Source organism: Aquarana catesbeiana, linkage group LG07 (genome assembly GCF_042186555.1).
Source record: "Aquarana catesbeiana isolate 2022-GZ linkage group LG07, ASM4218655v1, whole genome shotgun sequence".
NCBI lineage: Eukaryota > Metazoa > Chordata > Amphibia > Anura > Ranidae > Aquarana > Aquarana catesbeiana.
The window spans coordinates 116,226,267-116,254,181 of record NC_133330.1 but is presented as its reverse complement, the minus strand read 5'-3'; the positions used below and the strand labels follow the sequence as shown (position 1 = coordinate 116,254,181).

The following is a 27,915-nucleotide window of genomic DNA, read 5'->3' as shown; positions in this document are numbered from 1 at the left end:
TCTCTGGTTAAAAAAGACTCCTGATCTCTAATTTACCTTTAACCACTTGGCTACTGACCACTTTTACCCCCTTACCCTCTTTGTTTAGCAAACAAAAAAGAAAAAAAAAAAAAAACGAAAGACTGAGCATTTAAAAAAAAAAAAAAAAAAATTTTCGTAGTTTTGTTATAAAATTTTGCAAACAGGTAATTTTTTTCCTCTTTCACTGAGGCAGCACTGATAGTAAGCCCGCACTGTAGCCCTCATTTGGCTATAGCGTGGGCAGGAAGGGGTTAAAAGAAAGTAAAAAAAACTCTGACTTTAACCACTTACTGCCCGCCATATAGCAAAATGATGGCGGCAAAGTGGTTTCAGTATACTGACCAGACGTCATATGACGTCTTCAGGATATTGAGCCGCTGCACGCCCCCGCAACTACGATCTAGTATCTGACTGAGACTCTTTACCACATGATCATCCCTGCCCAATCACGGCTGATCAGTGTAAACAGGAAGAGCCGGTGATCGGCTTTTCCTCACTCGCGTCTGTCAGACGGGAGTAGAGGAGAGCCTGTCGGCTTCTCCTCTGACGGGGGGGGGTCTATGCTGATCAGTGTGGATGCCCACACTGGACCACCAGGGAAGCCACTAGGGCCTCACTGATTGGCAGACATTATTATTTGGCACTGATTGGCATCCATCAGTGATGTATATTAGTACCCATCAATGCCACCCCATCAGTTCCACCTCATCGGTGCCCATCAGTGCAGCCCCATCAGTGAAGGCAAACTTATTTACAAAGATTTGTAAACGAAATAAAAACTTTTTTTCAAAATGTTTCCGTCTATTTTTTACTTGTTTAGCAGAAAATAAAAATCACAAAGGTGATCAAATACCACCAAAAGAAAGCTCTATTTGAGGGAAAAAATGACCAAAATTTAGTTTGGGTACAGTGTAGCATGACTGCGCAATTGTCATTCAAAGTGCAACAGAGCTGAAAGCTAAAAATTGGTCTGGGCAGGAAGGCGTATAAGTGCCCTATATTGAAGTGGTTAATCCCTTCCTGCCCATGCTATAGCCAAATGATGGCTACAGTGCGGGCTTACTTTGCCTGGAGGGCATCTATTGACATCCTTCGTGATCGCACTTCCCACGACCCCAGGGTGGCACGCTCTGTGATCAGAGTCCTTCGTGGTAAAGGGCCAATCACAAAAGAACTTTTCATAGTTGTAAAATTTTGCAACCAGGTAAATTTTTCCTCATTCACTGATGTGCGCTGATAAAGCTGCATTGATAGGCTGCACTGATGAGGACTGATTGGCAGCACAGGTAGGCACTGTTGGGACTGCACTGATAATCAGTGCCGATGTCCCTTTTAACAAAAGACCGTTATCTCCTCTCTCCTTATGCTCTCAGCACGAATAAAGAAAAGCATGGCAAAGGGCCAGTGTGATTGGCCCTTTACCACATTGGCCCTTTGCCATGCTTTTCATCACGCTGAGAGCATAAGGAGAGAGGAGATAACTGTCTTTTGTTAAAGGGACATCTGCACTGATTATCAGTGCAGTCCCAACAGTGCCTACCTGTGCTGCCAATCAGTCCTTATCAATGCAGCTTTATCAGTGAATGAGGAAAATTTTATAACAAACTATGACATTTTTTTTATTTTTATTTTTTTTCAAAATTTTGTTTAGCAAAAAATTTAAAACCTAGTGGTGATTAAATACCACTAAAAGAAAACTCTTTGTGTGAAACAAATTTTATTTAGGTACAGTGTTGCATGACTGTACAATTGTCTGTCATTCAAAGTGTGACCGCACTGAAAGCTAAAAATTTGGCTTGGTCAGGAAGGGGGTAAAAGTGCCCAGGCAAGTGGTTAAGGGAAAAAAAAAATCCTTTATGGCTGGGAACCGGAGGTGACGTCAGTGGGCACTCCGGTCCTCAAAGGGCATAGAGCCGAGTAGGGGCCATCTTGCCCTCATTTAAATTCCTACCCAGGCATTGGCTGCATCAGATTGTTTCGGGCATTACCGACGGTTCCAGTAAGCTTATCAATGACCAGAAAGGGTCTCCATGTCCACCGGCACCTGCCGATCATTAGGGAGTGAGTCTATTTGAACAAGGTAAATTGCCGTTCTGTCAATAGGGAAGGCGTTGATCCGGTGTTCCTGCAAAGCAGGAACATTGCTCAATGCCTGCTCAATGCCTTCCCCCCTGGTAAAAGCACCTCCTGCACAGTGCACAAACACTGGCTAGGCACACAGTTAACCCTTTTATCGCCCGTAATGTTTAAGCCCCTCCCACCCAGTGTGACAAGTACAGATTTTTTTTTTTTTTTTTTTGTAGTGATCACTGTATTAGTGTCGTTGATCCCAAAAAGTGTCGGTGTCCCGACTGTCCACTGCAATATTACAATCCCGCTAGAAGTCGCTGATCGCCGCCATTACTAGGAAAAAAGAAATCCCACTATACTGTTATTTTTTTTTCTTAGTCATCTTCCAGGACGGCACACCTGAGATGAGGCTCCTCCTTACAGGAAACACAATCAATCGACAACTGATTTAAGTCCCCACCCTTCCCTTGATCCTCAGTTTTTGATTGTGTTTCTCCCTACACAGCGAAACCGTGTGTGTGTGTGTGGTGTGTGTTGTTTTTTTTTTTTTTTTTTTTTTTTTTCCAAATTACCCGAAGCCTGGGGCTGGTGGTCCGGACCAAATGCCTGGGAAGCCTCTGGGTCTGGCCGGATATATTTATCCTTCCTGGGGTGTTCCCCTATCCTTTCCTCAGGTGGGGCAGCAGAAACTGGAAGAGCCCCCTGAGAGCTGAAGGCCCCTGGGTACAGTGGTGTCCCCAGAACTTCAGGGGCCATTATCCTGTCTCCACCCCCCCCCCCCCCCCCTGCCTGTCCGGGCGTCCGTTCAGACGGGGGTGCTGGCCGTTGGTTCTTTCCAGGGGGAGTGTGTCCCCCGACTCCTGGGCCCCTGGTAGCTCGCGTGGGCTGCTAGGGAGGGCATCGCCCGAATGACAAGCACCTGTGTTCTTACCCAGGAGGGAATGCTGAGTCAGCAGGAGCAGGCGCCCACTTCCTCCTTTCGCTAGGTGAGGAGGCACCAGTTCACTATGGTGGATGTCTGCCTAAACCACTTCAGATGGGAATGAGGAATGTAAGGCATTGCACCCCCCCCATGTGTATACAGGACACAGCCTAACCTTGCAGTTCCCTACGGGGACAGCAGTTGGGGGGGGGGGGGGGGGGGGGGGGGACGACTTTGGCGGCTATCCTCCTTGCGTGTGGACCATAAGGATTGAAAAGCAAGCCCGGTGACTGTGGCAAAGCCTATGGCCACATCACCCTGAAAACTCCCGATCTCATCTGATCTCGGAGGCTAAGCAGGGTCGAGCCTGGTTAGTACCTGGATGGGAGACCGCCTGGGTATACCAGGTGCCATAGGCTAGTGGTGGCATCCCTGCTCGGTATTGGTATATTGCTACACATCTGACATACACAAAGATTGAAGATTGTTTGTTTGTGTCCTATACGTTCTATATTTACTGCCTTATCGGCTGCATATCAGAAAGGCACAGCAGTGAGCGGTGTCTTTCTGTTTCTCATTGTTCTACCTGGCTGCTTCTTAGGGATACACAGCAGGGGGTTGTTGGCTGCACTCCTCCAGGGAGATGCAGCATTGGGACCCCTCGGTTGTTCAACCTGAAAATTGCAAGTTCCCTGCGACCTGTGTAATCTTGAGGTCTGTGGATCCAGAAAGCAGGGTCTGCTTGGTGGCGCTGCGACCTCGAGTTGCACAGACACAAATGATACCTATTGGAAGCCATAGTGTATGACTTTTTCTCTTGCGTTTTTGCGGTCCCAGGTTGCAGGTTGGGTCGCACAGGTGTGGGAGCCCTAAGCTTATCTGTCCCTTCTGGTTGAGGTTTTGCTACACAACAGGAATAGACATCATGGAGTTATTGCCTTACTTTGCAGTATGCCAGAAAGATCGCAGCTGTGAAGTCTGTCTGTTTTTTCTGTTTTTATGTTGCTGCACAGCAGAAATACTCAACATTGAAGCTTGTTGGTGCTTTCTGTTTCAGATTGCCTTAACTTACTGCAATTCAGAAAAACACAATGCTGCTGGTTGCTTGTGTTCTATGTGACTGCACTACAGAACTGCATAACAAAAAAGATATTGTCTTGTGTGCCATATTGATCTTATAACTGTATTTGGTGGTTCGTCAGAAATACGCAACATAGAAGTTTGGGTCTTTCTGTCTTATATTTATGGCCTTGTTTTGCTGTATATCAGTAAAACACCACCGTAAAGAGGGTTCACTTGTTTTCTGTATTATCAGTTATGACCTAGCTAGCTGCAATTCAGAAACACGCAGCATTTGGGGTTTGCGTGTTTCTTAATGTTTTTACATATTGGCTGCACATCAGAAAACCAGACTGTGAGGACTGTTTGTCTACATTGAAGTTCAGATTTGGGTCTCTCCCATACTTTTATATGTTGGTTTAGCTACCCACACTCGGATACACAACATTATTGTCTAAGCTTGTGTCCTTTCTGTCTAAATCTATTGTGCTGTGCCCACAATCTATGATCTTCTTTTTTTAATTTGTGATATTAATAATGCATGTATCACCTTTTTGTATTTCAGCCCTCTTCTGTGGAGGGGCCAGCAGTTCTGGCTGCAGATGTCACATGTCAACCTCCGCCCCTTACATTCAGGGATGCTGGAACAATTTCCTAGGCTTGAAGCCCAGTAGGGTTATAGGACACTGGAAGAAGGCGATAAAGAATCACCCTGTTTAGTAAGAACTTGTGAAGTTCTGTTCAGAGGAGTATTATGGCCTGTAGATGAAGTATAAAGATGTATACCCAACCGAATAGGTTACGGCTCGGTGCATGGCCTTCATCTCGCCCTTCTAGCAGAACTAGATGTAGCAGTATGAGTGTTCTACTCCAGCTATGGACTTTATTCTCCTGAAGTAGGCACTAAGGCGTAAGTAAAGCCACCGATTGGGCATGCCTTAAACCCAGGGATCAAGCCTGTTAATCTATTACCCTTAAGTAGGCTTCCCTTTAGTCTTTGCTGACGTAAAGATAAAAATGAACAAAAAAGGTTGTCTGTTAGGGGCCCACCTTTTTTTGCAGTTTTAATTCCCTGAACAGGGTAGTGTTAAGACAGGCCCTCTTATTGATCATTGTAGTGTCCTTGTCTTACAACACAGGTCTCTGATTAATCTTTAGGGGTTCTAAGTAGCGCCCATAGGCACAATAGGCCATGGTTGTTAGATGTGTGACAGGCAACATTGATAACCTACAAGTTTAACGTGTTTTCTGATTCCATCTTTAAGAGCCACTCCACCTAGATCCTGCATCCGAAGCAGAGAAGGCAGGGACATCGGTGGAGTAGACCTGCAGATCAGCCGCATGATCCAGCTAAGATACCTTCATCAAGCATATGAAGTGGAGGTAAAACTCACTGCAGAATCAAGGTTCGCCAAGAGGGTCTTGCCGTGGTCCCACCCTAAGGTAGGCCTGAGGTACTTGATTATCCTCTCAGGTGTGCCGTCCTGGAAGATGACGAAGAGAAAATTGACAGTTACTTACTGGTAACTTTTTCTAGGATATCTTCCAGGACGGCAGGCCTACTTCCCGCCCATTGGAGGAGGGAAAATTGTAGAACACTAGAAGGTGAGTGCCTATGAGGAATGATTTCCCTTGTGAACCAGGTTCAGGAGTTACTTCTCTACAAACTGAGGCTCAAGGGGAAGGGTGGGGACTTAAAACAGCTGTCGATTGATTGTGTTTCCTGTAGGGAGGAGCCTCTCATCTCAGGTGTGCCGCCCTGGAAGATATCGTAGAAAAACAGGGAGGGGGTGGGGGGGGGGGGGGGGGAAGGGCGCGCGCGCCATTACATCCTGATGTACATGCCTCGTGGGAATTGTAGTTCTGCAACAGCTGGAGGGCCGCCAGTTTGAGACCCCTGTTCTAAACATTAGTAGGTCAAATCAACATTGGTTCTTTGACTGCAGTAACGAGAAAATTCAAAGGAACAGGTTGGAAAATGTTTCTTGAACGATTGATTTCCTAACAGTGTAAGTGGTTTTTGTTTGGTAGTCCATTCATTCCAAAGTCAAATGTTAAAAGCAAACAACAAAATATTGTGAATGACAAACAAATGTTTGGGAATTTTTCTTACGAAGTTTCCATTTTTGTTAGTGATTTATTTTTCTTTCTTTTTTTTTTTTTTTTTGTTCAGCTTAAATGGAAGATTCTTTGTTAAAGCCTTTTGAATTGAGTCTCTTATATTCCAAAATGGCACTTTAGTTGACTTATGCCATTTGTTAATGCAAATTATTTGCATATTTGTACATGTTCTATTTATATAGAGTAGACTTTAGGAGCATTTTCATAAAGAGTGGAAAGCTCCTGCTACAGGATGATGCATCAAGTGATGGTATCATACAGGGCAGCATGCCCCAGGAATAAATGCTCAGACACAAGAAGTCTGAGTTCTGGGACTTGTCCCTGAGTGCATTTTGGTATACCATCTGGCCACAGCAGCTTTTAGCTTCCCATAGCATAACATTTACTGGCTGCTTGCAGCAGGCCTGATGGTGCACCTGTGCATTCTGCCAGCACAAACGCTGGAATGTCATACCAAAGTTTTCAGCAGGATGTGAATTTAATACCCGGTAAACTCAACAGAAGATCTAAACCTTCGCTGCCAAAAAACAGTTTTACCTTGACATGCACTTTAATCTCCTCTGTATAATAAAGTGGATTATATCATCTAATTTAAAGTGATACTAAAGTCCTTATTTTTAACTAAAAAAAAACAAACCTGTTATACTTACCTGCCCTGTGCAGTGGGTTGTTGTTGTTGTTGTTGTTGTTGTTGTTGTTGTTGTTGTTTTCATGAAAAAGAACCACCTACAATTTTTTACAGAGTTATCTGGCATCGTATATTCCATAATTGATAAAATCAGACTTTACGTTTTTGATTTAAAAGATTATTTTAAATATTAAAACAAAGGAACATGACATGTACAAAAACCTAACCTTTTATATAGTGTTGCAAAACCTTGAGAGGCAATCGCTGCAAACAAACATTTCTTTAAAGCCAGCCTTAGGGACCTTTCACACTGGGGTGGGGGTGGCGTTGGCGGTAAAGCGCCGCTATTGTAAGCGGCGCTTTACTGTCGGTATTCGGCCACTAGCGGGGTGGTTTTACCCCCCACTAGCGGCCGAGAAAGGGTTAAAAACCACCGCAAAGCGCCTCTGCAGAGGCGCTTTGCTGGCGGTATAGCTGCGCTATCCCATTGATTTCAATGGGCAGGAGTGGTGAGGGAGCGGTATATACTCGGCTCCTTCACCGCTCCGAAGATGCTGCTAGCAGGACTTTTTTTTTTTTTTTTTTTTTTTTCCCGTCCTGCTAGCGCACCCCTCCAGTGTGAAAGCCCTTGGGGCTTTCACACTGGAGACAAAGCAGTGGCACTTTCAGGTCAGTTTGCAGGCGCTATTAGCGCAATAGCGCCTGGAACCCGCCCCAGTGTGAAAGGGCCCTTACATGGATCAAAATTTGACCAGTTCTGCAAGGATTGATTCTCGTATGGGCAGAGTGCTTGTACAGAAGTCGAGCTACGGATCTGCTGTACAACCACCCTGTCTGATTTTTGCTACTTGATCAGCTGCAGTCAGTAGAGCTGATCAGTGTATTCTGAAGGTGTGGAAGTCTCCCACTTTCAGAATTGCAACAGCTCAGTGTGGAAGATTCAAGGTGAATTGGGGGATTTGAGGCTTTGTTTATCTTATTGACTTATATATTTTGTTTAATCTGCTGTCAATGAGACTTTTGGGTAGATGGACCCACTGTTCTTGAGCAAACTTCTCTTTCCATAGATGTTTGATAGGATTCAGATCAGGGCTCATAGAAGGCCACTTTGGAGTAGTCCGGCATTTTGTTCTTAGCCATTCTTGGGCGTTTTTAGCTGTATGTTTTGGGTCATTCTGTTGGAGGGCCTATGACTGAGACCGAGCTTTCTTGTATTCTTGATTTCGTCATGCCCTTCACTGATTCAAGGTGTCTCAAAGGAGTCAAAACATAACTGGGCCTCCTCCATGTTTCACAGTAGGTATAGTGTTCGTTTTTTTTTTTTTTTTTTTCCCCATTTTTCTCATCTCAACATAGAGCTTATGCGACTGGCAAAAAAGCTCCAGTTCTTTAATTTTGTCCAAAGGACATTATACCAGAAGCATTGGGGCTTTGTCAATATGTATTTTTTAGCAAACACCAGTGTGTGTGTGTGTGTGTGTGTGTGTGGGTTTTTTTTTTTTTTATTTTTTTTTTTTTGATCTCCTTAGCAATGCTTTGCTTTCTTTGGACTCTGCTGTTCGGTATTATTGTGTGCACCATACTGAACAGAGTGACTGCATTTCTTAATTTTAAATAGGCTGACTGATTACAAAATGGAAGATATGTGATACTAATGACAAAAAATTGAAATATCACTATAATCCAATTCTGTATAATATTTTCTGTTTTAGAATATCTTTGTAGAATGAGCAGTACTTGGGGATTGATTTACTAAGGGCAAATACACTGTGCGCTTTGCGAATGCAGTTGCACTCATTTTCCTTAGTAAATACAATTGTTTTTTTTCACACTTTCAATGCTTTTAATTTCATCACTTTTCAGGAGGAATGAAGCATTAGTCAATTAGCTGTAAATCGGTAGTCTTTCTAAAATAACAAACATGTTATTCTTACCTGCTCTGCGCAATGGTTTTGCACAGAGCAGCCCCGAACACTTTTTTTTTTTTTTTTTCTCCTCGGGGTCCCCTGACAGTGCTTCAGGCTCCATGTTGTTCTGCCTTTACATCCACTTTAAGGGTACCAACACCATATTTGTCTACATGTGTATTTTTCGTTTATTTACACACTGCCAAATAATTCCATTGTGCTTGATGGAGAATGTGTTCAATTTGCATCGCTTTAAAAACTTTAAAACAAAACTAAGTCTCTATACTTCCCTGTCCAATGGTCCTGCGCCAGAATCTTCTTAGTGGCTTCGGGCCTCTTCTTTGACTGGCGGGGGATGACGTCGGCCATGCACTCTAGTCTGAGCTGCACATGTCAACTCAGTTTACAGTAGTTTAAAGTACTGCAGGAGACCACAAGCAGCAGGTAGGGGCATTTTATTGCAGAAGAGACCATGCAAGTCTCCTCTGGAATAAAAGCCTGCCTCGCAGGTTTTTATAGCGGGACTTTAGTTCTGCTTTTAAACTTAGTGTTTATATTTGGTGGGGAAACTGTGTGTGTGTGTAATGTACATAAATTCTATATAAAAATGTCTCGCACACTAGTTTTAAGTGCAATGCATGGGTTTGTGTAGTCCTACATCAGCATCCTTTGGGTCATACTCCCTATTCCTATAGGCTTGATTATGTCACATTGCTTAGCTCTTGTTTTCTTTCTCTTTACAGGGCTTTTGTTTTGCTCTGTACACTGTTACCCAGGATTTTTCACCTTGCTGGCTGTTGTCACACACGGAGCTGGTGAGAGAGGTATGATCGTGCATCAGCAAAACCGTTCATCCCTACACAGTGTTAATAGCTGCACAATGTCATCAGACAGATTTATAAAATCTGTATATTCAACCAGATTATGTATACAAAGTTTACTTAATTGGTGGTAAGGTATTTTTAGTCTTGTAAAATTTTAGGGGAAATTGTTTTAATCTCAGTCAGGTTTCCTTCCTTCTTCCTTCTTCCTTTTTCCTTCCTTCCTTCCTTCCTTCCTTCCTTCCTTCCTTCCTTCCTTCCTTCCTTCCTTCCTTCTTTCTTTTTCCTTCCTTCCTTCCTTTTTTTTTTTTTTTTTTTTTCCTTCCTTTTCTTTCTTTTTCTTTCTTTTTCTTTCTTTTTCCTCCTTCCCTCCTTTTTTTTCCTTCCTTCCTTTTTTTTCTTTCTTTTTCCTCCTTTTTTTCCTTCCCTCCTTTTTTTTCCTTCCCTCCTTTTTTTTCCTTCCCTCCTTTTTTTTTTTTTTTTCTTCCTTCCTTCCTTCCTTCCTTCCTTCCTTCCTTCCTTCTTTCTTTTTCTTTCTTTTTCTTTTTTCCTTCCCTCCTTTTTTCCTTCCCTCCTTTTTTCCTTCCCTCCTTTTTTCCTTCCCTCCTTTTTTCCTTCCCTCCTTCCCTCCTTTCCTTCCTTCCTTCCTTCCTTCCTTTTTTTCTCCTTCCTTTTTTTCTCCTTCCTTCCTTCCTTCCTTCCTTCCTTCCTTCCTTCCTTCCTTCCTTCCTTCCTTCCTTCCTTCCTTCCTTCCTTCCTTCCTTCCTTCCTTCCTTCCTTCCTTCCTTCCTTCCTTCCTTTTTTTTCCTTCCTTCCTTCCTTCCTTCCTTTTTTTTTCCTTCCTTCCTTCCTTCCCTCCTTCCTTCCTTCCTTCCTTCCTTCCCTCCTTTTTTTCCTTCCCTCCTTTTTTTCCTTCCCTCCTTTTTTTCCTTCCCTCCTTTTTTTCCTTCCCTCCTTTTTTTCCTTCCCTCCTTTTTTTCCTTCCCTCCTTTTTTTCCTTCCCTCCTTTTTTTCCTTCCCTCCTTTTTTTCCTTCCCTCCTTTTTTTCCTTCCCTCCTTTTTTTCCTTCCCTCCTTTTTTTCCTTCCCTCCTTTTTTTCCTTCCCTCCTTTTTTTCCTTCCCTCCTTCCCTCCTTCCTCCCCTCCTTTTTTTCCTTCCCTCCTTCCCTCCTTCCTCCCCTCCTTTTCCTTCCCCTTCCTTCCTTCCTTCCTTCCTTCCTTCCTTCCTTCCTTCCTTCCTTCCCTCCTTTTCCTTCCCCTTCCTTCCTTCCCTCCTTTTCCTTCCCCTTCCTTCCTTCCCTCCTTTCCCTTTTTCCCTTTTTCCCTTTTTCCCTTTTTCCCTTTTTCCCTTTTTCCCTTTTTCCCTTTTTCCCTTTTTCCCTTTTTCCCTTTTTCCCTTTTTCCCTTTTTCCCTTTTTCCTTCTTCTTTCTTCTAAGACAGTTGTCACAGGGCAGGCATCTACCTTGAAAGATTTCACCTCTATTCCTACTTGGGGCTCATTCAGGCATCCGCTGGCTCAGCATGGATTTCTCTGATCCCTGCTGAGACAGCGGATGACAAGTCTGTCTCTGCACACTGTGCAGGGACAGACCTGTCAGATCTCCTTTCCTCTGTGGGGGGGGGGGATGATTAAGTTCTTCCTGTCCGTTTTTTTTAATCCGATCTGCCAGATGTGGTTTCCATCCGTCTGGATTTTGCGGAGCGAATCGGATGTCAGCGGACATGTTACTGCTGTCATCTGTTGCTCCATAGAGCTGTAGGGAGCGACTGTTCAGATCCGCTGAAAAAACTGACAGGCGGATCTGAACGGTCCGCACGTGTAAAAGCCTTTAGGAGACCACAGTAACTTTTTGGATTTACCATCACTTTTTGTCCTTGGGACAATGTGATTCTCTCAATTTTATCTTAATCTCCTAATAGGGGGCACACAGCAATAAAAACCTAATGGTGTTCACTTTGCAAGTTTTGGTTCAAAATATAGGAGAACAAAAAAGTTTGGAATTTTTAGATATTTAAATTTTATTGTAAAAACAGCAACAATATGTGCTGTTTTGTTATCATTGTTGGCATAATCTCTTTTGTTAAAGAGTTGAACAGATTGTTGGATGTTGAAATAACTGACATTTATCAAGATAACTTGCATCTACATTATTCCATATTTAAAGTGATACTAAACCCTTTTCATTTTTGTTCGTAGATATATATATATTTTTTTTTTCCTTCCAGATGAGTGCCCCCTCTGCAGCGCCGTTCTCAAGGGGGCACACGTGCCTGCGTGCTCCCACCACTAGGACTACATCCCTGTGGGGAGACTCTGGCTGCGCTCGCAGAGACAGGAGCCGCAGCCAAGGATGCTGTAGCTCCGCCTCCCATGTCCTTTGGCACGGGAATCTGGAGCTCTGGAGTGCAGCCCTGCCTTTCCTCAGCAGAAGATGGGCATGCTGAGGAGGCAGGAATAGGCGGGACTAGTGGGAGGTGTATGTGTACAGAAGGCTGGGCTAGCTATCGAACTAGGCTTGTTTTCTTGGCAGGCAGGGGAAAAGCGGGCATGCGCGATGCCGCTGAGCATGTCAGGAGTTGTAGTCCACAAAGAGCTATGACGTAGCAGCCGGGAGCGTGCTCTGAGGACCAGAAGCTGAGGGAGAGTAAGCTAGGAAAGGCATACAATTGGTATGTAAAAAAAATTAGAAATACATTTTGGGGAAAAACTAATATAGATGTTTGCACTTCATATGCCAGAAATCGGGGGGGGGGGGGTGGGAATGCACCTTTACACCCCCTTTTAACTACTTCAAAACTGGGCCAAGTCTGACATTTCTCACATGTAAAAATCTTTTTTTCTTTGCTCAAAAATTACTGGGAACCCCCCCCCCAAAAAAAAAATTATATATATTCTGAAAGCAAAGTCCCTGGAGAATAAAGTTTGGCATTGCAATTTTTAATGTCACCTGATATCTTTGGTAAAATACAGAATAGATACCGAACATGTCAAAATTCAAAAATTGTGTACACCTGTGGAACAGCCACAAACTACGGTACCTAGGAATCTCCCTAGGCGATGCTTTCAAAACCTTTACAAGCTTAGTTAAGCAGGACTGGATCTCACTTATTGCTCTCACTCTGATGTTCGTGGCGATACCGTGTGTGTGTGGGACCTATGTGCACGTTAGATTTGCGTGTGAGCAAGGGGGATGGGGGTGCTTTCAAGTGTGTGTGGTGGTGTTGTGTGTTTTTTTTTTTTTTTTTTTTTTTTTTTTTTTTAACACTCTACCATTCAAATTTTTATTTGATTGAACTTTATTGCTATAACAAAGGAAGAACAACATCCCTTGTGATAGTATGGGCCATGACAGTTCCCCTTTTTATGAAGTGATTTGGGGTCCACCAGGCCAGCTCTTCAAACTTCGGCCCCTTTCACACTGCCGTGACTTGAAAGTTGATTTGCAGTGATTTTGACACTATTTTTGCTGCGATTTCAGGGAATGCCTGTGTAAAATTGAGGTCTATGGACCTCAACTCGCATCAGTCGGACCAAAGTAGTACAGGGACTACTTTGAAGTCGCACAGATATGGATGGTACTCATTGGAAATCATGTCACACGACTTGTCATGCGACTTTGCAGTCCTAAGTCGCAGGACAATTTGCACAAATGTGAAAGGGGCCTGAGATTGGTTTAATCAGATACTTTACAAACCCAAACCAGAAGTGACCAAATTTCTGACATCACATAGGGGGCAGAACAACAGTTCTCGCTCTGTCTAGTGCTTCTAATGCAACCAGTTACTGGTCTCCCTGGTGGGGAATGGGGGGGAGACCCCCTTCTGCCACTTGTAAAAAAGATCAGGCGGATGCTCAGATCACTTTTACCTTGTAGATAATCACTGCCTGAAAAGAATATCAGGATGCAGCTGCAGCCATGATCCTGATATCACTACTTCCTGACCATGTTTATATACGTTGGGTAGCAAGTGGCTAATGCAGACTTTGCTTTTGATAGAATATTTTAAATAAAATTCCCTTAACCTAATATCTTGTTGCACAACTTTTTAGGAGCAATTACTGCAAACAAGTGATTTCTCTAGCGTGGAGACTTTGGTACCTGCCAACAAATAGTTTGGCCCACTATTCTTGAGCAAACTACTGCTGTCTCGGGTTTCAAGGGTGCCTTCTCCAGACTGCATGTTTCAACTCGATATGTAGATGTTTGATGGGATTCAGATCAGGGCTTATAGAAGGCCTTTTCAGAATGGTCGCTTGTTTAGTTCCTATTCGATTGCTTTAGCTCTGTTTTGGGCCATTATCCTTTTGGAGGATCCATGACCTGTCACCGAGACAGACCTTTTTTTTACAATGTGAAGTTTGACATCAAATTTTGATTGTTTTAATCATAGCCGTTGACTAAAATGCCATTTTTATGTTTTTTAGTCATCTGAATTGGTTGACTAAAATATCCTAAATTTTCATCGGCTAAAATCAAATGGGGTTCGTTAAATTGTAATGCATTATTTAAACATTTCTCTAGAATTTCCAAACTTATACTCCTGGTGTTAAAAAAAAAAAAAAAAAAAAAAAAAAATCTAGACATTTAATTATTTATGGTATCAACTACACCAACATTTAGCCACAATAAAAGTCTTAAAGCGGGGGTCCACCTATTTTTTTTTTTTTTTTTTCTCATGATCTACTCACATGTTCTGTGTAATAAGTCTGCCTGTGTCCGATTTCTTTGTAAAGAATAACTTACAAAATTCACTGAAGGCGGTTTCCATCTTCATTGTGGGCATTTTGAAGCCCACAAGCATGTATTTCCTGGATGCGGTGAATGCTGTGCTCCCAGCATTCACCGAGATGTTGTGATGACACTGTTGCACAATGCATGCTGGGAAGCCTGAGACTATCTCCCAGGGGACTGTGGGAGGTCTGGGAGAGGCTAGAAACACGCCTACTCCCATGGGAGGAAAACCAGGAAGTGCTAAGAAGATTAGAAAAAAAAAGGTAATTATGGCGATTTAAATTTTTTTTTTTTTTTTTTACACAGCATGTCAGCATCTAGGCAAGGAAGAGAATGCATAGAGATAATGTTCAAAATTTGGGTGGAACCCCGCTTTAAGTAAAACCAAGTTTTGTTACAAGAATATTGTATGTTTTTTGCAGAAGTGTAACTCCTTGCCTGTGATGTCACCATTCACATGAACTTTAAAAGTTCAAGTACCGTAACTATGGATTATAACAATCGCCACTTTTTATTCACTCCTCTCGCAGCATTGACCATAGAGGTAAATCTTACACTAAGAACACACTTGTTTGATGTGATGAATATTGTTGCTATTGGAAGTGCTACTGTCAACAGACTGCCATTCAGTGTATTGACATCACGTGAGCACCTATAGCCGCTGCCACAGCTGGATTTACATTTGTAGCACCACATCTTTGACACACTGAACAGGTGTAAGGTTAGGTAGGGGCAGGTAGCCTTGTGCTGAGGTGCTGGTGGCTCCCCAAAGGGCAGGACCCTGACATAAGGCTGCCCTATACAACGCGCTGGGCAGGCATTGCATAGGGCAGCTTTACGCTGAGGTGCATGGTTTCCTGTCAATGAGCATCAGATCAGAATATATGAGAGCTTTTCAACAATTTGCCATCACTGAGGACACGGAACAGATTTTTGGCTAGCAAAGAGTAACACTTTTTATAGCCAGTTAAAACCTTTTGCATTAGACCTGTTAGCTATGTCAGCTTCTCAAGCCTTTGCAGAGGGTATTCAGTGTCACAGGTGACCTCTCTAGAGGCTGGCGGACTAGAGCAAGGGTTATGTTGGCACAATGCTTTCCTTAAAATGAATCGCACCAAATAGAGGCGTTTTTTATTCTCCAGTTATTTATAACATAAATGCATAGTACTTGTGGGTTGTGCTTATTGCGACGGGCAATCAAGAATCAATAATTTGTATTAAATGCCTAGAAAAAAAATGCACAGGCTATAAATGCCATGAACTATAACAATCACACTCTCACTCTCATTGAAAGAGCACTGCCTATACGCAGCATGGCCGGATTTATATTTGGGCAGAGTAGACACATGCGGAAATGCTCTCCATAGAGGGGCGTTGTGCAGGTGCCTATTTGCTGAAGTGTCCTGTGGTGCTACGCTGTTTGGGGAGATCCTCTGCTTAGGTCTTCTGCAGCATTTAGAAACACATGGTGCTTCTTCCACTTACTGTGTTTTTTTTTTTTTTTTTTTTTTTTTTTTTTTTTTTTTAATATTCTCCTCTTGCCCATCTTCAGACAGATCCTTGTGTGTTGGGCAATGTGGATTTTCTTATGGCATACTCCTGACTTTTTAAGTAGTTCCTGAATGTAATTAGCCACATCAACAAGGGTTTGAGCCTAGGTTTACACTATATAGCAGTGTTTCTCAACTCCAGTCCTCAAGGCACCCCAACAGGTCATGTTTTTGGGCTCACCATTATTTTGCACAGGTGATTTGATCAGTTTCACTGCCTAAAGTAATTACCACAGTCGTTTCATCTGAGGGAAATCCTGAAAACATGACCTGTTGGGGCGCCTTGAGGACTGGAGTTGAGAAACACTGCACTATAGCGATGTAGGAACCAGCGCCGGTTTCCACATCGCATCTCTCCTGCAGGAAATTCACACAGCCCTCTGCGAACCACTGCGGTTGTCAATACAATGTTAATGACACCCCCTGATCGGTTCACAGATCCATTGTGAACTGTGGCTTTGGACAGGAGAACACCCATGTGATCCGATTCCAGTGCGGGGGTGGAAAAAGTCCCTGCACCCTTTTCTTCCTCCATTTCTTTTTTTTTTTTTTTTCTTCTTCTTCCTTCTTTCTTCACTATGGCTGAACTCGCACTGCACAGACATTACACAAGTGTGAACCTAGGGTTGACAAAACGAGCAGCTGCTGCAAGTAGTGAGAATGTGCCATCAGTTGGATCTAAGAATGAAGTAAAATGCTGGTTCACATTCCCTTTCGTTTTCTGTTCACTTGTGGCAAGGTCTTGGTAGCTAGTGTTCTGTTTTAACCTTTGCTGCCAGTTTTTTTTTTTTTTTTTTTTTTTTTGCAAGTTTAAAAAAAAAAAAAAAAAAAAAAACATTTTAGGCCTGAAGATTACACAATCCCCAATCTTTATATATTCTGAAAGCAGACACCCTAGAAAATAAAATTAACGGTAGTTCCAATTTTGCCTGTCAGTTTTACACACAATCCCGGTGGCTGCAGCCACCGGATTGTGTGTGAACCCTCCTCCCCCTCCTGTCAGATCTGTAAGACATAAGTCCTCAATTTGGGTGAGTAGATCAAAATGGCAGGGACATGGACATAGTGTCACTCTGGATGGTTTTAATATGTAGATCTTGCAATGCTGCGAGCTTTTGCCATTCACTAGGGAGCAAGCTGTCCAATGTTTGCAATTAGGCAGACTAACTGACTAACGGGGGGGGGGGGGGTGCCAAAATGTTTTCTGCTGCAGGTCTCTTGTAAAAAAAAAAACAAAATGCGTTTTTGGGGACACTGATCTGTTCAGACACTATGCTGCTAATGGCGCTGATCAGCAACTTATAGTGTAGCGGGCAATCTAGCGCTGGCTGACATTGCTAGTGACATTAATACAGTGATCCTCTACTCAAATTGGAGATGGAGTCTTCTTTATGGGTTTTTGCTCAGTCCAACTGCTTTCCCCAAAGTCCTCCAGCTTCCAGCACACATGTTGCTCTTTTGTCTTCCAAAACAACTGTTTTGCCTGCCCACATGCTTGTTCAAAAGTCCAAATCTCCTCCCCCATACATCATAACCTGTAACCTAACTTAAACTAATCTGACTGATTAATTTGCATATCAATGGGGGAGGCTTTGCTTCCAAAACAGTACCTGGTCTTAATCTAACTATTAACTATGCTATAAAATTACCCATAGCATTTCAGGGGTGCGCATGCATGCTGCCAAACCAAGTAGTACACTGTGACGCACGGGTACGTCACAGTGCCTGGCTGTGCCTCCCACTCACAATATGTCTACTGTGAGCTAATTGGCAAGAGGTTAAAACAGATCGTAGACAAACACTCAACCAACACTCACTTTGTTCTCAGCCCCAACAAACAATAATTTTTGTTATTATAGTGCCAACAGGTGTTGTGTGTGTGTGTGTGGGTGGGTGGGTGGGTGTGGTGGGTTTTTTTTTTTTTTGGTGGTCTTTTTGTGCTTTACAACGTGAGGGCAGACCGTACAGCTACTACACAACTCAATGCAGGAGGAATCGGATGGCCCTGCGCATTAGGGCTTACAATCTTATGTTATACTTCAAACATTATACGATTCCAGAGAAACTACACTAGGGAAAGCGTGTCATACGGACAGTTGTGGTGTAGATGGTTTGGCATCTGGGAAGCAGAGATGTCTAACCAGGGCTGCCAAATGTTTCTAAACTTGATATTTTCTACTGCAGTCGTAAAAATATCAACCTGTTTAGAAGTTATCTTATAGCCTTTACCTTTAGACATGCTGGTCTAATTTTTTTCTGATCTTCTTAGTGGTTAAGCCACTACTATAAACTCCTCCCATTCTCTTTAACATAACAATGTGTGCCTGTGTTATATAAAAAATATGCCAGGGGCGCATGCGCGGCAAGATGCGGGCCGGACGCGAGTAGCTTGAGCTCCGTCTGACCCGGACAACACAGGCTGATAATCCAGGGCCAGAGCGCTCGTTCCACGGCGGAAACATCACCCATACCTGGGTAACATACCCGTGCATGCCAGCAAGAAGATCTGGGCAATTTCGCTGCCCCCAACACAATCTTACCCACTTTCTCCTGGACGCTGCAGGCAGACAAAACAGGAAGATGTCCCAAGATGGCGCCGGCACCAGCTTACATGCGGCCTCAGGGAAACAACTGCCATCTAACCCATCCAATCCCTCTCTCAGCAATGAGAACTGTGAGTACACTTCTCCCCTATCTAAAGCAGAACTTGATGCTAGCCTCTCCTCCATTTTTGATAAACTGGTTGACAAAATTGAAAGTGAAGTTCATAAATCTACCACTGCATTATCTCAAGAGATTGCCAGCATAGGTAGTCGCACTGACATTTTGGAAACCAAGCACGACGAACTCTCACTTGCTCATAATGACCTGAGAAAGGATTATGAGACACTAGCTGACAGTTTTGCCTTCATGCAGGCACAAGTTGAGGACTTAGACAACAGAAACAGACGCCATAATATCAGACTGCGTGGTGTCCCAGAGACAGTTACAGATCTTATGCCCACTGTTTCCAAGATATTCCACAACCTTTTACCAGATGAACCACTATCAGCTTTTACATGTGACAGAATTCACAGAGCCTTACGCCCCAAACCTCCACCTGATAAACCACCCAGAGACATCATCATGTGCATGAAAGATTTTCTGGGGAAAGAAGACATCATGCGTTCATCAAGAAACTCCCCAAATATTGCACTTGATGGCAAAAAGCTGCAAGTTTACCCTGATATTTCACCTGCCACCTTAGACAGAAGACGCAGGATGAAGGAGGTCACTAACATTCTACAAGCAGCAAGAATTAAATATAGATGGGGATTTCCATTTAAACTTACAATCCCACATAATGGCTCAACATACACAGTATACAACGTTATTGAAGGGAAAGAACTGCTGGTTAAATTGGGTTTGCTTGAACCAGAGCCCCCAAATCGATTTTCCTCTACCCCAAGACCCTCTCCCATCTGGTCTACTCCATCTTCAAGACGCAATACCATGGAGCAAATAAGATGGCGCCAACCATTTCGAGATCAAGCCACCTAACATCTACTAGCACCTTTGTCAATACTTACACTAAAAAAGAAAAATTCGATCAAAGTTTTCCATAATCTTTGCCGTATCTTTCTACTGAACTCAAATCAGCATCACATCTACAGTTCTCCCACAGCATCCGAAGGGATTTTTGCTAGTTTAGCAACCTCTCCATGTTTCCACATTAGTCTGAAATATCACCAAAACTTTTCCTGATCATCCGGAAGATGAAGAGAAGACGGGGGGGAAAAAGAAGAAAAAAGAAAAGAATTTGTTGTGTTTTGTTTGTCCCCCCCCCCCCCCTCCTTTCTCTCCCACTCCCTTTTCCCCCCCATTCATTTTCCCTCCTCCTTCCTCTACTCCAATAACCATACTGTTGCCTATGTTGTTAGTTTCTAATAATATATGTACAAGGATCAGATATACTACTTTTAGAAAACAAAGATATTTTCTCTACTTTAATGGAGATAGATATGGTTGCCACTACAAATATTATTTTCATCTTAACTCCTGTTTTTTGGGCCATGTTTGACCCTTCTTTTTCTTTAGGCCCCCCTGGTATATATTGCTCTCACTTCAACAATAATTTGTTTAAGTTGCCTGTTATGTTTGCCGTCGCTGGATTATCCCCCACCTGCCCATGTGGTCGACCGCGCTATCCCACTGTTGGTGGATTTTGCATTCGACTGCATGTGCAGATTTAGGACATATTTGTCTGATGCTATGTTTATATTTTAGTGACAAGAATTTCCTTGTCCCTTGGTTTATACTATTTTTTTTTTTTTTCTTACATAAAAATTTTGCCTATATGGCCAATGCAAAAAATTCAGAAAATTCTGGACGTTCATTTGAAACTTTTCAAATAGTCTACTCTAAACAATGTCAATGTTCTCAAGGTTATAACATTTTGATTGTTTGGTATGATGTACTAGTTATGACACCATTTCACCCCCCAAGGTATTTCCTCCATATACACCTCAATTTATTTTATTAAGACAGATTTTTACACAAGCATACCCCAACAAAATATGACCAATGGTTTTGAAAATCTTATCCCATAACACTCAGGGTTTTAACTCTCCACATAAAAGGAAAAAAGCCTTTCAACATTACAAAAGATTAGGGGCTGATATTATTCTCTTGCAAGAAACACATTTTGCTGACTCCAACCACCCAAATTATTTTGACAAAACTTATAATCAATTTTATTATACTACTTTTCAGAATAAAACACGTGGAGTCGCTATCTTCATCCGCAATACTATTGTCCTAGACATACAAAACTTATATAAAGATCCAGACAGTAGATACATTATCATTAAAGGACTATTAAACAACAAAGCTATTATCATAGCCTCAATCTACGCACCCAATGAATCACAATCCCACTTTTTTTTCCAACTTTTTTGGAACACTAAACAGATATAGCTCCCCCACATCATCCTTGGTGGTGATTTTAATCATACGTCACACCCGTCCTTAGACAGAAGTAAAGTATCCCCTTCTTCCAAAGCCTTCTCCAAATCCCTAAATAGATCTATAAATAAACTTCAACTCATTGACTCTTGGAGGGCCCATAATATTGGTATCAGATCATATACACATTACTCACACCCACATGATGTATAACACTAGACTTGACTACATATTCTGTACACCAATACTTCTTGCCAACTCCCCAAAGGCAAATATTCACCCCTGCCCTTGGTCAGATCATGATATCACCTCATTTGAAACTTCTCACATAGGCCTTTCGCCCTCTCCTTACAATTGGAGATTAAATGACTCTATCTTAACTGACCCCATAACAACAGTTGATCACGACACATATTGATAACTACTTTACCGAAAATGTAAACGATGAAACCCCTACAACTACACTTTGGGTCGCCCACAAAGCGGTATTACGTGGTCACTTAATTAGCCTCACTGCGAACAAAAATAAAAGACTTACTAAAATCAAAAGTTTAACAAGAGATTTAAATAACTTATATAATAAAATACAGCACAACCCATCACAAAATCTCACTAAACCCATTCAAGAAAAACGTAGTGCCTTAGATCTTATACTGTCAGCTAACACAGAAAAATCCCTTAGATTCTCTAAAGCCAAATTCCTTTTTACATAGTAATTCTCCATCAACTATGTTTGCCAAAAAACTAAACCAGGAGCACAAACCCCCACATTCTTATAAACTTAGAGATCACTCCGGTAACATGATCACCCATCCTCATGGAGTTCTTAAAATATTCTCTACCTTTTTATAAGGACTTACTTTCCAGCCCACAGGCTAGACGATATTCCCCTACCCCATCTTAGCCAACAACAAATAGAACACCTTAATGCCCCATGTACAGAAATATTAAAAATTAAATCGCTCAAGACATCCACGGCACCTGGCCCCGATGGCTTCTCCATCATATTATAAAAAATTTGCCCCACTTTTAATCCCTCACCTAAAAAAATCTCTTCAATCATATTCTTAATGGTGGTCACTTCCCAGACGAAATGCTCCTTGCCAACCTCTCACTTATTCCTAAACCTTTCAAAGACCACTCCCTTCCCCAAAATTACCGCCCTATATTGGTTCTTAATAATGATTTAAAAATTTTCGGTAGACTTCTGTCGGATAGACTGGCTACAGTTATCACAAATTTAATCCACATTGACCAAACTGGCTTTATCCCAAATCGCCAGATTGTGGATAATATCAGACTTGTAACGAACATAATACAAGATGCAAATCTATATTCTAGACAATTATGCCTTCTTAGCTTAGATATCCACAAGGCTTTTGACAGTGTCAGCTGGTCCTATCTTAACTATTTATTACCTAAATATGGGATTTCAGACAAATTCCTACAGGGCTTCAATGCATTATACCATGCCCCCACACTAGAATCAAAATTCCTGGTCATAACTCAGAATTTTTCCCCCTTAGCAGAGGAACCAGACAGGGCTGTCCCCTATCACCTCTATTGTTTGCCCTCGCCATTGAACCTTTAGCCCATAAAATCAGAAACAACATGGATATAAAGGGATACACTAAAGGTAATAATTTCAAAATTAGCCTATACGCGGATGACGCTCTTATATTCCTCACAGATCCTCATACATCAATTCCCTCTCTCCTTAACCACTTGCCGACCGGGCCATAGCCGAAAGACAGCTGCAGCGTGGTCGGCTAGTTCTGGGTGGACGTCCGTGGGACATCCTCCCAGAATACTGCTCTCGCGCGCCCCCTGGGGCGCGCACCCGAGAACTTCCGTGACCGCCGGGTCCAGAGGACCCGGCGGATCACGGTAAACGGCCGCTAATCGCGGCCGTTTACCATGTGATCGCTCCGTCAAATGACGGAGCGATCACATGTCAAAAGACCGGCGTCGTGTTATGACGCCGGTTCCTCCCGCCCCTCTCTGTACCGATCGGTACAGTGCGAGGGGGAGGGATTGGATGGCAGCACCTCTGTGGGCTGCATGTGTAGTGCCCACAGCGGTGCTCAGTGACAATTGCAGTCACATCCATCCATCCCTCCATGCTCAGCCATCCCTGCATAATACCCCGCAATACTCTGCATAATACCCCGCAATACTCTGCATAATACCCCGCAATACTCTGCATAATACTCTGTATAATACCCCGCAATACTCTGCATAATACCCCGCAATACTCTGCATAATACCCCGCAATACTCTGCATAATACCCCGCATAATACCCCGCATAATACTCTGCATAATACCCCGCATAATACTCTGCATAATACCCCGCATAATACTCTGCATAATACCCCGCATAATACCCCGCAATACTCTGCATAATACCCCGCAATACTCTGCATAATACCCCGCAATACTCTGCAATATGCCCGGCACTACTCTGCAATATGCCCGGCACTACTCTGCAATATGCCCGGCACTACTCTGCAATACCCCGCAATTTTTAACCAGTTCCCGCCCACAGTCATGACGTCCTTGACTTTGAGCGGGGATATCTGAATGATGGGTGCAGCTACAGGCATCATTCAGATATCAGCTTTTTCAGCCGGCGATTTCCTACACCATAAGAATGATCATAGTGGCTGTTACACTGCTTGATCGTTCTTACGGGAGGCGAGAGGGGACGCCACCCTCCGGTGCTTCTACCGACTCACCGCTACGATCGAAGCCAAGATCGTTTTTTTTTTTTTATTTCAGGCTTCCCAGCCTAGAGGTGAGATGTGAGGTCTTATTGACCCCATATGTCACTGTAAAGAGGACCTGTCATGCCATATTCCTATTACAAGGATGTTTACATTCCTTGTAATAGAAATAAAAGTGATCAAAAATTTTTTTTGGGGGGAAAAAGTGTCAAACTAAAATAAAGTAAAATAAACAATAAAAAAAAAAAAAAAAAAAAAAAGTTTAAAGCGCCCATGTCCGTGTGCTCGCATGCAGAAGCGAACACATACGTAAGTCCCGCCCACATATGAAAACGGTGTTCAAACCACACATGGGAGGTATCACTGCGAACGTTGGAGCGAGAGCAATAATTTTGGCCCTAGACCTCCTCTGTAACTCAAAACATGTAACCAGTAAAAATTTTTAAAGCGTCACCTATGGAGATTTTTAAGTAGCGACGTTTGGCACCATTCCACGAGAGTGTGCAATTTTGAAGGGTGACATGTTAGGTATCTATTTACTCGGCGTAACTTCATCTTTCACATTATGCAAAAACATTGGGCTAACTTTACGGTTTTATTTTTTTAAAGCACAAAACTGTTTTTTTTCCAAAAAAACGCGTTCGAAAAATTGCTGCGCAAATACCGTGCGAGATAAAAAGTTGCAACAACCGCCATTGTATTCTCTAGGGTCTTTGCTAAAAAAAAAAATATATATATATATATATATATATATATAATATATATTATATTAGTTTTGGGGTTCTATGTAATTTTCTAGCAAATAAATTATTATTTTTACATGTAGGAGAGAAATATAAGAGTTGGCCTGGGTGCTCCAGAACGCCTGGAGGTGCTCCGTGCATGTTGGGCCTCTGTATGTGGCCACGCTGTGTAAAAGTCTCACACGTGATATCACCATACTCGGGAGTAATAGCAGAATGTGTTTTGGGGTGTAATTTGTGGTATGCATATGCTGTGTGTGTGTGAGAAATAACCTTCTAATATGACAATTTTGTGAAAAAAAAAAAAAAAAAAATCTTGATTTTGCAAAGAATTGTGGGAAAAGATGACAATTTCAAAAGAAACTCACCATGCATCTTTCTAAATAACTTGGAATGTCTTCTTTCCAAATAGGGGTCATTTGGGGGGTATTTGTACTTTTCTGGCATGTTAGGGTCTCAAGAAATTAGATAGGCCGTCAGTACTTCAGGTGTGATCAATTTTCAGAGATTGGCACCATAGCATTTGGACTCTAACATTCACAAAGACCAAATAATATACCCCAAAGTTGTACTTATTTTTTCCAAAGATATGTAGCAGTATAAATTTTGGCCAAAATTTACGAAGAAAAATTACTAATTTGCTAAATTTTATAACAAACAAAAAAAAAATCATTTTTTTACCAAATTTTCAGTCTTTTCTTTTATAGCGCAAAAAATAAAAAACCCAACGGTGATTAAATACCACCAAAAGAAAGCTCTATTTGTGTGAAAAAAAGGACAAAAATTTCATATGGGTACAGTATTGTATGACTGAGTAATTGTCATTCAAAGTGTGAGAGCACCGAAAGCTGAAAATTGGTCTGGTTAGGAAGGGGGTTTAAGTGCCCAGTGGTCAAGTGGTTAAAGAACTTAACTCCTTTCATTCCCTCTCAGGCCTTAAAATAAACACCAATAAATGCTCAGCCCTACCAATCAACTATAACCAAAATACTCAAAATCTATTGTCTAACAATTTTCCATTTGTGTGGTGTAACAAATCTTTTAGATATCTTGGTGTCAACATAACCCCTATACATAACCTCCTATATAAATCTAACTACACCCCATTATTCTCAATCACCTCCCTCCTCACTACCTGGTCCTCTTTCCACATATCCTTTCTCGGAAGGATATGTGCTGTTAAAATGACAATTCTCCCTAAACTTCTATATTACTTTCGAGCACTTCCTATTAATGTCCCAAAATCGAAATTATTATATATCCAAAGAATTATAAACAAGTTCATTTGGGCCGGAAAAAAACCTAGATGCAGTTATGCTCTTATGCACAGACCTCAAACATCAGGAGGCTTCGGCCTCCCCAATATCTGGCTATATTTTTTTAGCAGCCAGATTAACCCAACTTACTCAATGGTTCACCCCTTCCCAGGCAACCCCGTGGAAAAAATTTGAATCTACCTCCTATCCTCCCACTACATTTACAAGGAATACTATGGTCTAACATCACATCTTACAAAAGACTTATTAAATACAACATCATAGTTGCTCAATTCTTCCAACTATGGAACAAATACAAAGACACTTTCAAACTCTCCTCTAAAACTCCTCCCTTAGCTTCTTTTTTGGGAGACCCCAGATTCCCAGACTCATATAGTAATAGACCTTCCTTCTCTCTATGGATCAACAAGAACTTAACTACCCTTAGATCCCTCCAATTAAAATGGGAGTTTCCCCCATTTTCATCTTTACAATCCTCACATGGTCTACCTGCCTCTGAGCTTCATAACTACCATCTTATTAAATCCTTTTATGAAAATTTTTTGCACTCACAACATCTCATATCAACACCACATTTGAACATGTCTGCATCTCTTTATCCAGTGATAGAGGTCTCATTTCAAGACTCTACCATTACCTCAATAATTTTGATGCACCAGACAAATCAACACCGATGCTTAAATGGGAGTTGGACATGGCGACTCCATTCAGTACTGAGGAGTGGTCCTCCATGTCTGAAAATCTTCGTAAATGTAATAAAGCCATTTCTTTCAGAGAAACCCCACTTAAATTATTCTCTAGATGGTATCTAACCCCCTCTAAACTTCATACATATTACCCTTCTGTCTCCCCAAATTGTTTTAGGGGATGTTCAGAACCGGGTACCCTTTTGCACACTTTCTGGGAATGCAAATACATCAAACAAATTTGGCTCAAAGCCACTAACTTTATTGAATGCTCTTCCCAACAAATAATTACACCCACCCCCCAAATATGTCTCTTATACGCAAAAATACCAAATACCCCCACATCATGCATGAGATTATTCCACTCATTGTGCAGTTCCATCCATTGGATGATTGCATATAACTGGAAGACAAAAAATTTGTCATGGCAACAAGTCACCACGAGAATGGAATCAATTAAAATTTCTGAATGGATTTACCACACTCTAAATGATTCAACACACATTCATAAAAAGAAATGGTCTTACTGGAATACTACTTAACTGATTTTATTGCAAAACTACATGTGAAACTGCAAAATGTATATGTACTTGCCTTGTCATCATACCTCTCTTCCACTTGTCACTGTATATTAATGTTTTATATATATATACATTTTGTAACCTAAATAACCTTTGTATTTTTGTTACTTAAACTTCCAAATAAAACTTTTGTAAATAAAAAATATGCCAATCTCTACCTATATTAGAGCGGCTCACGTGACCCCTCGGCTCAGTCCTCTGCCCGGCTGACAGCTCCAGCGGGCGGTGCTGAGCACTCCCGATAATGTTAGCTGGGGAGGAGGGGGAGAGAGAGCGGCAAGGAGTTACATGAGCGCCGGGAGCCGCTCTGATATTTAGATTGGCATATTTTTTTCATATAACAGGCACATATGTTGGAGGGGATGGGAGGATTTTATATTAGTTATGAGAGCAGCAGGAGGGGGCAGACAGGGAGGGGGGGAGAGAGAAAGGCAGAGCAGGGCTTCAGCTGATGGAGGCATGCAACCTGACCACGATGTCAGGGCTCAGCAGCCATGATAAACCGTGGTCCGTTTACAGGGGGGATGGTATAGCCAGGCAGGATCAGCCAGGTTTTTTAGGTAATAGAAGGGGCCAAATTACACAGCACAAGCAGTGTACTGTATAACCTGCTTAAAGAAGTCCAGCCATAGCTCGTTTGGCTGGGCTTCTATGGGTCACAGAAGTGCAATTCGTTTTGCACTCCTGTGACCCATTTTCAGCAGAGAGCGGTCTGCAGTCCGCTCTCTGCTGACGTCACTTGAATCAGACCAGGCACCGCGTCATCACGACAGTGAAGTCTGGATCCGCCAGGTGCCTGGACTGGTGCCAATCAGCCTCTCCGCGAGCCGTTGAGACAGCCGCTTCCCGCCCCTCCACAGCTCAGCACTCCAATTAGTGTGGAGGAGCAGAGAGGAGAGCTGCTGACTGAGAGGCAGCAGCTGTCTGCTCGGGGAGCCGAGAGAACCGAGCCATTGGTGTTCGCTGGCTTAGTTCTCAGTGCAGAGGTGACAGGGGACAGATGCAGCATCCACCTAGATAAGTATAATGGGCAAATAAAAAAACAAAAAAAACAAACAAACCTACTTCTCTTTTTAAGGCTGTGTTTACATCTAGGTGTTGCTATTTTACAGGTGTTTTTCCCCGCCT

The 27,915-nt window shown here is 42.4% G+C and overlaps 1 protein-coding gene and 1 non-coding gene across 2 annotated transcripts in view; both read left to right on the top strand.

The window, feature by feature from the left end:
- Positions 1-3,313: 3,313 nt before the first annotated feature.
- LOC141103936 (5S ribosomal RNA) lies at positions 3,314-3,432 on the top strand. The gene has a single exon (XR_012235397.1). It is a non-coding gene; the product is annotated as a 5S ribosomal RNA (ribosomal RNA).
- A 6,016-nt stretch (positions 3,433-9,448) lies between these two features.
- TNRC6B (trinucleotide repeat containing adaptor 6B) overlaps positions 9,449-27,915 on the top strand; it is an 814,361-nt gene continuing 795,894 nt past the window's right edge. Inside the window, 1 exon segment of the mRNA XM_073592654.1 lies at positions 9,449-9,552. The gene's annotated coding sequence lies outside the window, so the exon portion shown is untranslated.